The 13,248-nt window shown below is 34.5% G+C and overlaps 1 protein-coding gene across 1 annotated transcript in view; it reads right to left on the minus strand.

Annotated features, from left to right (window-relative positions):
* Nucleotides 1–13,248, minus strand: part of LOC137657767 (thiamine pyrophosphokinase 1) — a 360,313-nt gene that overhangs the window by 163,980 nt on the left and 183,085 nt on the right. Inside the window, exon 2 of the mRNA XM_068392266.1 lies at nt 171–233. The gene's annotated coding sequence lies outside the window, so the exon portion shown is untranslated. The remainder of the gene's footprint in view (nt 1–170; nt 234–13,248) is intronic.

Here is a 13,248-nt window from a genome sequence, read left to right on the forward strand (position 1 = left end):
ATTTATTAATAGGGGGAGACACAGTATTGCACTCTTGTGTGGGAGTCATATTTATACACACCAGTGCCAATAATACATGAATATATGAGCAAAAACTTCAGTTTTATCAAAAGGGTAATGTAATTGCTCTTCACAAATCATCCTTAACAAAATATAGCCCTGATACTCACCTCAATGCATCTTTATCAAGGTTGGGGTCAGTGACAACAGGTGTCGCTTGTAGGCAAAAGCATCTAAAAAGAGAGAAAACCCCAGTTAGGAGCAGTATGACGTAACTGAAGATTCTTAACACAAAGAGTTTATGTGGTGCAGTTACAAGGTACATTGAAGGCCGTGTAGCCTACATGTATACTGTGGGATAAATAAGTTAATCAAGAAAAATGTGCTGGAAATAAAATACATGGTAGACGATGAAAATCCAGTGGTTAGGCTAACCTGGCAAGTACTTTTGAGTGAACCAGAAGTTAAGGAACAAGTAATTACAGCGAAACATAACTGAACAAATTGATCTTCCTACAAAAGAAGGGCTATTGAGAATTGCTTCTAGACAAAAGCTCAGTCAAGTGTTCATGGAGCAGTTACTTGAACTTGTAGAACGTAGAGGGTGGAATGGACACATCTTAACTATACGATTGTGGATAGCGCTTGCGTTCATATCAGAGAACTTGTGGCCGTGATAACCGGAGAAAATATGAATGACAGTTAATAGGATAAAGAACAGAAAAAAACTAGGTATCGAAAAGAATACGAAGAGAGTTGGGTATGATGGTTAGAGTGTGATTGCTACTAACATGGAAATAAAAATTTGTTAAATGTCTGAAATGATGAAAAGGCTTCAACGAGATAAACATAAGGGATTATTTTCCCTTCGCACATGGGAAATGTAAAAATAATGTAACAGAATCATAATGGGGGATGCAAATAGTAACAATTGAATGGGAAAGTTCGTCATATTACAGCAAGGGAGATTAAAAGAACACGGCATTTAGATAGTGTATATTTGTGTGCGATCGTGTGTATTACTCATTTATACAAAATTCATGTAAAATTCTCTATAGCTTGGCGATAAACGAATAAGATTAAAAATAGCTAGTATCCAATGTATCTACAGAAAGGACTATGTTGTAAAAAGAAAGGAAGGCAGCAATTATTAGCATACATATTATTGTTACAACTAACTAGAATAGGTACTGGAGTTAACGCAGTAATAGGAAGGGAATAACTAACTGATATTTAGCGTAGTTTCCCATTAGAAATGATCAGGCGTATACGTTTTCTATGTTCAATTACCCACTCCCTGTGCTAGTCAACTTTCAACACATTATATCGATTGCGAGTGTTCTGCAAATATGCCAATTATAATGCATAAAATACACCCTATACAGAGAGGCTTCCCAATCTGCAAAACTAAAGCTAATAGTGATGTTCCTCATTTTTGAAAAATATTAAATATGATAGGACCTACGCTAAACGCACTTGACAATTATATCTATTTTCTATGATTGCCTAAAGTCTCGTGGGTAGGAAATAAGAAAAATACATAAGGAAAACATATGTACTTATGATGAATGTTTTTGTATCACGACCTATAAACATTCTTTTAATCGCATCAAGTGCAATCACTACCCGTTATCACAGTGAATGTATTCTTGCTACAATAAAAAAGGAACAAACAAACTAATAAGTATATCGGTAACAATATGGTTTATTTAAAAAGAGGATTTTATATGGAAAGTGCTTCGAAATATAATTGATATTTTAGCTGTCAATGCAGCCACGCAATGCAGTTATCGCAACGTAGCTATATTAGTTTCATAATATTATGACAATATTCTAGTTACTCCCTGTTTAGAACAGAGAATTTAATTAACCATACAATCAAATCTAGAACCAGACAAACATGTACACATACGATGCGACCAGGTTTGCCATGTAAACAATACTCATAGGCCTAAGGCCTGTCAGTGAGCTGTCAATAGCAAGAAAAACGATGCATTAAAATTCGACCTACAGCGGCTTGCTGACTGACGCAAACCGAATGAGAGAGAGAGAGAGAGAGAGAGAGAGAGAGAGAGAGAGAGAGAGAGAGAGAGAGAGAGAGAGAGAGACTGTAATGTCCAAGTAAATACATTTTTTTTCTACGAATATCTGACCGACGGACCTTCAAAAACGGGTATCACGTCGGAATTTTGATATCTGTTGTACAATTTAAGATATGAGCATTAAAATGTCCGCTTGCTTACGTGCACCAGTTTCTTGTAGTTGGTATATATCATATACTGTATTTTTTTAATATCACAAACAACCATTAGTAGGTAAGAAGGATTGATTATTGAAAATATTAATGACCAAATAATAGTTATAACGCGAGACATTAATGAATAAACAAATAAACAAACAAATAAACAAACAAAAAAATAACGTGTTTACATATATGGCTGACTAAGTTCAGGGCGTTTTCTTGATAAAACCCGAAGACAAGACCGTCACGGGTGGCAGTCTGTAGTAATTTCCTTTAAATGCTTGTGGTGGGCAGTTGTCAGAATATTAGGCGTATCGGGGTATCGCTGAGAGCCCAAAGGCCAACTGTGGCCCTAGTTTCAGTAGGAAAGATAAGCCTAACGATCTCAGATTTTTACATAAAAATGCGTTTTGTTAAAACAAAGGTCAAGTCCCCAACTTGCTCTTGCAACAGGTTAGTTCTATAGCATGTTTTTTTTTTTTTTTATCTTCCTAACTCTGATATATACACGACTGGCTACCTCATGGCTCATGTAGACTATACCCACTATATTCGTCTCTATTTGTAAAGAAGTTTAATTACAAATCTACCTTAAGAAATTAGACACTTCTTATCTTGTGAAAAGCGTAACACCCTCAAACGACACAAATATAATACACAAGTGCCTAAACAGGATTATTATTATTATTATTATTATTATTATTATTATTATTATTATTATTATTATTATTTGCCGAGCTACAGCCCTGGCTGGATAAAACGAGATGTTACCAGCCCAAGGGCTTCAACAAGGAAAGTAGCCCAGTGAGAGAAAAAAAAATATGTAAGAATGAAGAATGAATAAAAATGTAAAAAAAAAAATTCAAAATCAGTAACAAAGTTAAAATGGATCAGTTATATATAAACTATAAATCGAGACTAATGTCACACCGTTTATAGAAAAAAAAGACTAGTAGCCTCTCTTATATAACCTTCAGTGAACAGGAATTTTGTTTCAATCGAATTTTTTTTATGGAAATGTAATCCTTTGTGTTTGAGACTCAGAATCGCAGGGTTGTTAACGTGCCCATGATGGGCAATTTGTTTAATTAATGTAATTAGCTTTTTAATTACTTCGGAAAGGAAATTGGTCAGCTTTTCCATATGAATTCACTCAAAGGCACAGTGTTGGTGTGCATACCTATGTAATCGAGTACAAGGCCAATGAAAGTGTTTTCAAACACAGTAGCACATATCCCTTATAAACCATTATGTATAATAATCATTATAAAACATTAGGTACATATTACCAACCATCAAAATATCTATCAGGTACAAGATTAACCAGATTCTCTCTCTCTCTCTCTCTCTCTCTCTCTCTCTCTCTCTCTCTCTCTCTCTCTCTCTCTCTCTCCTCGATATGCAGCTGTGTTGTATTACAGCTTGCCCCATAAAGTGGCGTAACCAACATTGATGGGAAAGAATAATTTTACAGCCAGGAATGATGCACACGATAATGTCCTTCTTGGAGTGCTTATGAAGGAAGGGAAGTGGCCTTGTCACATTGGTCTGTACAGCATTTGCCAGCCCACATTCACGTCAAGTAGGCCTACTGGCCAATAGTCCTTCAGGCCTTTCGCATGCTCGACAGCATTACTGCATGATAACCCCCCCCCCCCAAAAAAAAAAAAAAAAAAAAAAGAGAGGAAGGTATTGACAAATACATGCAGGAGAAAAGGACATAATAATCCATCCAACTAGAAGGCTTAGGGTGGACTACTTTATCAAATCGATCACAATCGCACAATTTGTGAGGGATTAGGATGAGGGTGACTATTTACTTAGGCAGCAATGTCTCTCAGAGATGAATATGTACTTCTTTGCAGCGAGGCATCATCATCATGTCCGGCGGATTACTTGGCACCTTCGTTAGATGAGCAACACAATAGATGATGTCAAAGAGAAATTGCTAGCATGGGGGCATGTTTGTTACCATTCTGACAGCAGCTTAGCAGTTCCTGCTGACCAGTTTAGTAATTGAATATACACCAAGACGGGAAAGGTGCAAGCGGGTTGAAAGAAATTTCTACTAATGATGAGCAAGTAGCCATATGGGTTAACTCATTTAGCATTTGCTCACACCTGTCCATGGCTAGCAATGAGATGTACTGCGCAGGCGTTCAGGAGGATCACAATCATCCATTTGGCTGTAAAGCACAAGGGATATGGCAAGAAGAGACGGGAATTTGATGTAGAAGATTTAAAAGGAAGGTATACGATAAACTTGAGAAGTACTTCCATCCGTTGGAAACATTCAGAACATTTGTTCAATATTGTGAATGGATAGATGGTTTCACCATAAGTCAACATACACGGCTCTGTCACCGTTGGAAAGAAGATGAGCAATGGATTTTCTGGAGGAAGATAAGAATAACGACTGGGTGAGCGTATTCGATTGCTTTATGTATAGTACATAAATATGTAGTACTATAGTGTTTTTCATTGACGGATTTTTTTCCATCCAAAATAGCAAGGCTCAAATGGCGGAAAACAGTGGTAATGCATCACAATTTTATTAACATGATTTCATACTGCCTCAGGAAGCCAAGTAATATTTTCCTACGTCACTTAAGAGAAGAGCTTATTATTATTATTATTAGTATTATTATTATTATTATTATTACAACCTAAGCAGAGAAAAATAGCGCAGTGAGGAAATTAAACAAGGAAATGAATAACTACAAGAGACGTATTGAACAATTAAAATAAAATATTTTAAGACCAGTACTCACATTAAAATAGATCTTTCCTATATAAACTATAAACACTTAAAAAGAGAAGTGGAAGAGAAGTGTGCCCTAGTGTACCCTCAAGCAAGAGAACTCTAATCCAAGACAGTGGAAGACAATGGTATAGAGGCTATGGCACTACCCAAGAACAGAGAACAATGGTTTGATTTTGGAGTGTTCTAGAAGAGTCTCGTCTACCCTTACCAAGAGGAAAGTAGCCACTGAACAATAACAATGCATTAGTTAACCCCTTGAGCTAAGAAGAACTGTTTGGTAATCTTAATGTTGTCAAGTGTATGAGGGCAGAGGAGAATGTAAAAAGAATAGGCCACACTATTCAGTGTATGTGTAGAAAAAGGAAAAATGAGATGTAACCAGAGAGAGGGATCCAATGTAGTACTGTCTGGCCAGTCAAAGGACCCAATAACTCTCGCGGTAGTATCTCAACGGGTGGATGTTGGTTGGCGGTGTCCGGGCTTAATTTGGGGTCAAAAGCCTACTGGGTTTCCTAAAAACGAAGGAATATCACCAATTGTTCATGTATCGACTGCCACAGTAGTGCTGCAGGTCATTCAGTACAAAGCTGTTGCATCCATGTGACGGGCCGAGAGAAGGTTGTGACTCAAAGACAGGATGAAAGCAACTGAGTGAGTTTATTATAGAACACTCTCCTTTATATACAAAAGCTCAATGCAACAGGAAATTTCATGTTCAAAACCGACACCGTTAACGGTGAGAAAAACAGGCATGTTTATTCAGGTTCTTTTTAGTGCGAGGGAAGAGCGAAGATACAAGCATAATATATACACAAAATGAAATATCGTTACTATGTACGATCGTGTGACACACGGTTGGTACATGTTGTAATTCCTTTGAAAATGCAGCGATTCCCTTTTCAATGGTACAGTATTTTACATCTTGATGCTGAAATTTACTTTGCGCTGTTTCAATTCTAATATGACAACGTAAATAAATGCTTTATGATTAACCAGGTAATATTTGTTCTCTTTAATATTTCATAATTATCTTACGAAAAACTTTTCAACATCTATCTATGACAGTGCGAGAAAAAAATACTCACATAATCTGTAATTCCTAAGTGAACAATACTTCAATTACATAATTTTCAAAGGTTTACTGTGCCAATCTTCCCCTTTATTTATTACCTTTTTAGAATTTGAGCCAAATTGGCCAGCGATGGGTGCCATGGGAAAAACTGCTCTTCTATAAGTTATAATTACTTACGGAATAAAAATATCTTCTAATTATTAGAATAATCAAAATGATGTCACCTCTGTATTTTCAAACAAAATTAATCGAAACAAGCTATTTCTACATGCAATAATTAATCCTTACTTTTAGTGATGCCATATATACATTTGCAATACTTCAGTGATCGTGACGTCATGGTTTCCTATGCAACGCAGAAGTCCCCAGTGCTCCATAAGAGCTAGCATAAGGACCGACTTTATCTATATTTATTTTCTAGCGAAATAGCGCCTTGCCATTTGATAAAGCTGTACTTCTTACACATCGTGTGATCCCTTCTTAAGCTACCACAACAACAACAAAAATTGCCGCAGTTTCTAGCGCATTGCAGGACAAACGCCTTAGACACGTCATTCCATGTCTGGGATTTGCTCACTTTTCATCAGAGTGGATTGGTGATGGTGGGAGGTTTTCGTCTGATCGCTCATAGCGAAACAACCTACTATGGGTGTCCCTGACTAGTAGAGCTTTGCTGATCAGTGCGATACCCAAACCCTTTTACCACGTTAAGGTTCCCCTCTACTTTAGTAGTTAAACATAATTATTAATAATAATAATCCGCCGAGGGGCGGGGGGGGGGGGACTTAGAAAAAGAAGTTTTTTTTTTTCTTTTTGATGAATCGGGTGGCTCAAAAGAATAATGAAAAAGCAAGCCCTGCTTTATTCATTATCATCATCGTCACAGTTAATGTTTAACAGTATACCAGCTCCGCCGAGAGAAAAAAAAAATGGTTTCATTAAAATCAGAGATGGATCCGAGAAACAGTCTTCCAGTAGTAGACTTGCAGTGATCATTTATTACCGTTGGTCTTATTCAGCAACTTCTTATAAGATAAGTTTCACTGGGTACATGACAACACTTATTCCTACACGCATTATTATTATTATTATTATTATTATTATTATTATTATTATTATAAGCCAAGCTACAAACCTAGTTGGAAAAGCAAGATGCTATAAGTCCAAGGGCTCCAACAAGGAAAAATAGCCCAGTGAGGAAAGGAAATAAAGAAATAGATCACCTACAAGAGAATTAATAAATAATCAAATCAAAATATTTTAGGAACAGTAACAACATCAAATTATAGCTTTTATATTTAAACTATAAAAGCTTCAAAACAAACAAGAGGAAGAGGAATAAGATAAAACAGCGTTCCCAAGTATACCCTAAAGCAAGAGAACTCTAATCCAAGACAGTGGAAGGGCATGGTACAGGTGCTATGACACTACCAAAGACTAGAGAACAATGTTTTGATTCTGGAGTGTCCTTCTCCTAGAAGAGCTGCTTCCCATAGCTAAAGAGATTCTACTACCCTTAACAAGAGGAATGTAGCCACTGAACAATTACATTGCAGTAGTTAACCCCTTGTGCAAAGAAAAATGTATGGTATTTCCAGTGTTGTCAGGTGTGTGAGGACAGAGGAGAATGGGGAAAGAATATGCCAGACTAGTCGGTGTACGTGTAGGCAAAGACAAAAAGAGCCGTACCCAGAGAGTAATCCAATGTAAATTGACTGGCCAGTCAAAGGACCCAATAACTCTCTAGCGGCAGTATCTCAACGGGTGGCTGGTGCCCTGTCCAACCTACTATTGTTATCATTGATAAATATTCAAAGCAATTTTTCACAGGAGGCAATGCTGCATGTTGAATGAGTAAACAGAGTTAAGGTAAGCAAATAATCAACACGAAAAAAAAATCGTGAACTACAAACACAGTAAATAAAGTCTTCACACAAAGGCTTGCTAAAAACACCATGGGCAACTAAATAGAAGATGCAATTGCAATGACGCTGTCTTGGTATCATGAGTAAACTCGGTAAATAACTCCGTAACTGATAGTAACAATCAGTTAAAAAACTGACGAATAATAATACGTATAAGAAACTTGAGCTGATAGCGGATGATAACATATAAAACGTGCTGTGTACCGAACATGTACAGATGATGGAGCAAATCTCGTTCAGGTAGCCTTTCACGATCGAACATGTACACGTACCAATTAATCTCTTTTGGTCGACAACAAATAACAAATGGAGAAACGTAAATACGATTTTCCTGTTTCCCTGAAACTAACTAGAGCTCTGTTTATCCGGAGAGATGCTGTCTTCGATTTTAGACGCCACTAGGATATTATCTATTCGTGTGTGTGTGTGTGTGTGTGTGTGTGTGTGTGTGTGTGATCTGCAATACTTATTATTATATAAAAAAGACAAATTTTACGTTTTCTTTCATTATGGTTCAATTATTCTAATTAAATCGTGTATAAGTGCTTGAACGTTGGTTACATTCCCTTATTGGATTTCAACTAAACAGATTATATAGCATTGTTATCAGTAGTTTCTGATAATTTTATCAATTTTAATTGTATCCTAAACCAATCCACCTCACATATTTTTCTTACTAATACGTATTCTCACGATAAAAAGAAAATAAAAACCGGAATACAAATTCATCAAGTCAGAATGTAGACAAAAAGAAAAAAAAAATCTTCACGTCACCAAATTTCATATTTTGATGGCGGAATGACAAACATTTCTACATTGATAATACAAACAACTCTTGATGCACAAACAGACATGTACGGGAACGATACCTACATATAGTATATCGAAGTAACAAAAACAAAATGTTAAACCAGATGATGACATCACACACACGGCTGAGTCGATGATTTATTGGGAGATCAAATTGGAGCCAAACTACAAAAGGTTATTGGCGCTGATTTGATTTGAAAATTGCGCAGCTCCATCACCAAATCGAAATCAGAAGAGTCATGACCCTATGCATTCTGGGAATGCCTAGCCAGTCCAGGAAGAGCCAGGGCCCCCTCCCCCTTTTTAAAGTCGCCGTATTACAAAACACATCTATTATGGCAGCTTACCATAGCTCATCAATATTTGTACGGTGAATTTTGTCTCTATGTTTAGTACTAACTTTTCTAAATTACACTGTTTTTTTTTTTTTGTGTGTGTTTAGTATTAAATTTGTTAAATTACACTGTGGTTTCTTTGGCCTTAGTAATGACTTTGCTAAATTACACTGTGGTTTTTGTCTTTGTGTTTATTACTAACTTTGTTAAATCACAGTGCAGTTTTTGTCTTTGTGTCTAGTACTAACTTTGTTAAATTACACTGTGGTTTCTGTTTTTGTCTTTAGTAATGACTTTATTACATTACACTGTGGTTTTTATCTTGTGTTTAGTATTAAATTGGTTACATTACACTGTGATTTCTGTCTTTGTCTTTAGTAATGATTTGTCTAAATTACACTGTTGTTTCTGTCTTTGTTTTCAGTAATGACTTTGTTAAATTACACTGTGGTTTTTGTCTTTGTGTTTATTACTAACTTTTTAAAATTACAGTGTAGTTTTTGTCTTTGTGTTTAGTACCAACTTTGTCAAATTATACTGTGGTTTTATCCATGTGTTTAGTACCAACTTTGTTAAATTACGCTTTGGTTTCTGTCTTTGTCTTTTGTAATAACTTTTTTAAGTTACACTGTGGTTTTTGTCTTTGTGTTTAGTGCTAACTTCGTTCAAATGACTTTGTTAAATTACACTGTGGTTTTTGTCTTTGCGTTTAGTACTAAATTTGTTAAATTACACTTTGGTTTCTGTCTTTGTCTTTTGTAATAACTTTGTTAAGTTACAATGTGGTTTTTATCTTTGTGTTTAGTACTAAATTTGTTAAATTACACTGTGGTTTCTGTGTTTGGCTTTAATAACGACTTTGTTAAATTACACTCTGGTTTTTGTCTTTGTGTTTAGTACTAATTTTGTTAAATTATACTGTGGTTTTTTTGTCATTGTGTTTAGTACTAACTTTGCTAAATTCAATATAAAAGGGCCAAAATGCAAAAAATCGATGATATAACATATGTGAATCGTTATTGAAAAAAAAAAAAAAAAAAAACGTTGAAGCCACACAAGATATTCGATTCTATCACGGAAAGAATCAACTTTTGATTCTGAAGGAGAGAGAATCCATACTAAATATTATCAGACTATAGAGAGGAAGAACCAACACGAAATGTTATCCGACATTATCTGAGGAGGAACAAACACAAAATATTTTATTCAGGAAATATCATCTACAAGTACTTTACGACTCTGAAATAGGAATCAGTCCAGACTATAGATGGACTCTTTCATTGTCTGCCTTTATCTGTTATTTAATTTATTTTCACCTGTAATTCGCTTGTATTTTTTCCAGCATATGGGATTTAAATTTTAATGAAGCTCATCCAAAAGTAATAATGATAATCATACCAATTATGACTGAGCCCTTACAAATATGAGCTTTTGAAAAAAAAAAAAAATTATTATCCAATATTTTCATTATAATATGGACACAAGGAAATGGTTCTAAGTAGACATACTGTTAAAAGCAGAGAGAGAGAGAGAGAGAGAGAGAGAGAGAGAGAGAGAGAGAGAGAGAGAGAGAGAGAGAGAGAGAAATCCAGCATCACTAAAATTAATATTGACAGAGATAAATTAAATTAATCAAACAAACTTTCCCGCTAGTGTTATTTACGTCGAGAGAGAGAGAGAGAGAGAGAGAGAGAGAGAGAGAGAGAGAGAGAGAGAGAGAGAGAGAGAGAGAGAGAGAGGAATCAAGCATCACTAAAATTAATATTGACAGAGATAAATTAAATTAATCAAACAAACTTTCCCGCTAGTGTTATTTACGTCGAGAGAGAGAGAGAGAGAGAGAGAGAGAGAGAGAGAGAGAGAGAGAGAGAGAGAGAGAGAGAGAGAGAGAGCTACTCATAAAAAGCCTTTCATGTGTATAATAACACCAAACGATAATGAATAACTGGCCGTGCTGTCCCGCGAGCTGATAAGGTCAGAGCTTAAAGGTGATATTTTGCCAGAAATAACGTTACCATCATTTCCCACGAACACAGAGAAGAGGTTCCTGTCGACGACCTGCCAAATCATTCAGTGCCTTCATGTCCTGCCGGGTCTCAGTGCCAGGTCACCTAGGATTCGATCTTTGGTGAGGTTATTTTAGGAATTCGCTTTTATTTTTCGTTTTAGGAAGTTTGTGGTTTACTGATAAATTTTGGAAGGATTGGTTGGTTGGTAGAGTTTAAAAAAGGTTTAGTTAATTAGTCGATTTTGGAATATATATGGATAATTAGCATTTCTAAAATGTATGGTAAATCGTTTACTCGTTTTTAAAAGTTAGGATTTTTTAATGTTTTGGTAGCTGGTAATTTTGGTTAATTGTACGCTTTGGAAATTCAATACTAAATGGATTTTTTTTTTTGTTGATTTAATAGTTAATTAGTCAAAATTGTGCATGTTTAATTAGTAATTATTGGAAATACTGCTAAAAAACTTATGGGATTTATGACTAATTATTAATGTCGAAATGGCCGGGTAATTAGTAAATTCTAACAATGATTGATTGATAGGTAAGTTTTGGAAATGTAAGATTAACTAATAAATCTTGATTTGAATGGGTGATAATTGGGAAAAAAAATGTCGGGTGGTATATTTTGGAAATGCAGTAGACAACTGTTAATGGGTAATGGGACATTCAGAACATTCTATTACAATATAATGTGCTATTTGGAATATCATTGGCTGTGAGCAAATGATTGATAATTTATTCATGAATTTCGAAATTTGTGTTTTATTAGCCCTAGTCCTGTAGAAATATATGTGTGAACGGAGTGCTGTTATGATACAAAATAAATCATTTCGAACTCATAACAGTTTTGCCACAAACACACACACACACACACACACACACACACACACACACACCACACACATATATATATATATATATATATATATATATATATATATATATATATATATATATATATATATGTAGCAATAACAAATGCAGCCGTTTATAACCCAGTACAGGACAAAGGCCTCAGATATGTCCTTATTCATGTCTGGAGTTTAGCCAATTTTCATCACCACGCTGGCCAGTGAGGATTGGTGATGGTGAGAGATTTTCGTATGATAAAAAAAGCCAAAGCAAAGTCCTTCAAAAGAAGGCAACCGTGTGACCCCATACGAATGGGAAAAAAAAGCACGCTAATAGAAGACTAATAGGAAACCAACCTAGTAGGGGGGGCCCTGAGTAGTGCAGCTTTGTTGATTATGGCTATACGCAAACCCTTTCACCACGTTAAGGTATCCCCATTAAGAACGGGATATATATATATGTATATATATATATATATATATATATATATATATATATTTTATATATATATATATATATATATATATATATATATATATATATAACCATCCAAATTCATCATGTACCGCGCTTTAAGCAAATATGTAATTCTGTTATAAAGAAAATATAAACTATTTTCATTCTGTGCCTGAAAATCCGGTAAACTTTGCTTACCAATGCCTCTTTGCCATTTACAGATTTAGCAAGAGCTATTGCAACAGTTCATTCATACTCTTCATTATTCTATTTGCGGAGTTTGTATTGAATGCCTTGCTTTGATGCTTTGATAACTCAATTTTTGTAGAATATAGTTCTTATTACAGAGCTAAATGTTAACCAATACACACTCACATATATATACTATATATATATATATATATATATATATATATATATACATATATATATAGATAGACAGATAGATAGATAGCAGGCCTATATATATGTGTATATGTACACTATATATATATATATATATATATATATATATATATATATTTATATATATATAAGTATATATATAAATATATAAATATATACTGTATATATATGTATGTATGTATGTGTATATATATATATATATGTATATATATATGCAGTATATATATATATACAGTATATATATATATATATATATATATATATATATATATATATATATATATATATATATATATATATATATATATAAATTCATCCGTCAATTTAATTAATCTATCTTTTCATTCTGATATACTGAAACTAAAAAGTAAAAAGCTTA

The sequence above is a fragment of the Palaemon carinicauda genome, chromosome 18, assembly GCF_036898095.1.
Source record: "Palaemon carinicauda isolate YSFRI2023 chromosome 18, ASM3689809v2, whole genome shotgun sequence".
Lineage (NCBI taxonomy): Eukaryota > Metazoa > Arthropoda > Malacostraca > Decapoda > Palaemonidae > Palaemon > Palaemon carinicauda.